Source organism: Periplaneta americana, unplaced genomic scaffold (genome assembly GCF_040183065.1).
Source record: "Periplaneta americana isolate PAMFEO1 unplaced genomic scaffold, P.americana_PAMFEO1_priV1 scaffold_24, whole genome shotgun sequence".
Classification (NCBI taxonomy): Eukaryota; Metazoa; Arthropoda; class Insecta; order Blattodea; family Blattidae; genus Periplaneta; species Periplaneta americana.
Window position 1 is genome coordinate 829,609 of NW_027185505.1, and position 1,315 is coordinate 830,923.

General features: G+C 40.8%; 1 non-coding gene across 1 annotated transcript; it reads right to left on the bottom strand.

Annotated features, from left to right (window-relative positions):
- Positions 1-794: 794 nt before the first annotated feature.
- On the bottom strand, positions 795-913 carry LOC138693946 (5S ribosomal RNA). Its single transcript, XR_011330629.1, has one exon. It is a non-coding gene; the product is annotated as a 5S ribosomal RNA (ribosomal RNA).
- Between the last annotated feature and the right edge of the window lie 402 nt (positions 914-1,315).

A 1,315-nucleotide genomic window follows, 5' to 3' on the forward strand; every position in this document is an offset into this window, starting at 1 on the left:
GGTAACGCAAAAACAGTCACCGGTTCCCCGATGCATGGCTTTCTCTCTCAATGTCAACTGAGAGTTAAAAATATTCATTATAATATGCACTTTCCACTCACTCCTCAGAATGTCTTCTTTATTTTTATTTATTTATTTTTTAAGATATGTGAGCTACGTACTGTATGTCTGATGTTTTGCCATCGTACATTCAAATATTTATATTCACTGTACAGTACAGCGAACTGTTTATACTTACTGTACATGCTATAACTACTTCTCCCAACTCCGCTATTGCTATATTTCCTAAACTAAACGCTGATATTGAAATAACGCCTGGTCTGATAATGCAGTCTGTTTAAATTTCTACCGACCAAGTTCTGCCCTTCATCATGGGAAAACAACGAGCTTCTTTAAAGGATACAACTACTAGGACAGAGATATTTTCATTATGGAATTTGTACTACCCACTGAAATGTAGTAACTAATGGGATTTTAATTAGCCATATATGTACAGTATATTACATTCTTTACCTAAAATGTCTCTAACTTCTAGGGAGAGCGCGAGGTACGTTCACAATCCCCTGAATACATATTCCCTTCTTCGAGAAAACGCAGAGAAGTGAACCGTCTCATATGAATATGCTACCAGTCATAAGTTTCAATACGGAGCTGCAAGTACTTAAGAATTATCAATTACTCTACAATTATGCAGCGGCGTCATCATCCAAGCTATAGCTGGAATAGGGAAGGGAACATAATATCCCATAAGTCTTATTAGAACACGCTGGAAATAGTGACGTAAAAAAAAAAATCGCCAACGGCACGTGGTGTTCCCAAGCGGTCACCCATCCAAGTACTGACCACGCCCAATGTTGCTTGACTTCGGTGATCGGACGAGAACCGGTATTTTCAACATGGTATGGCCGTTGCCGATGAAACTGCGTAATCTGTAGGCACTTGAGGACGATGGGATTGGGGTGCACTCGATAAAACCTGCACTCGCTCACACACACACGTAAACTGCCTGCTTAGACTCTGTACCTAAATTACCAAGCTCGTTGGATGTCATTGGGATAGATGATAAATCTATCTATCAACGGCAGTTTGGTTACGTTTCAACGTCACACACTGCTGGATTGACACGGGATTAATAAAACAGCTAGTCGGCATTCTAAGTTAAGCCACAGGTGGATTGTTGTTCAACAGCGGAGCCTCCTTTCAACCACATGGTTGTGGAACTGTAGTCGGATTTTCGACATCATTTTCATGCCATACTACGGAACTTCACACAAACTTCAATTCACTTCTTGCACCGGCGGCTACTACGAATGGA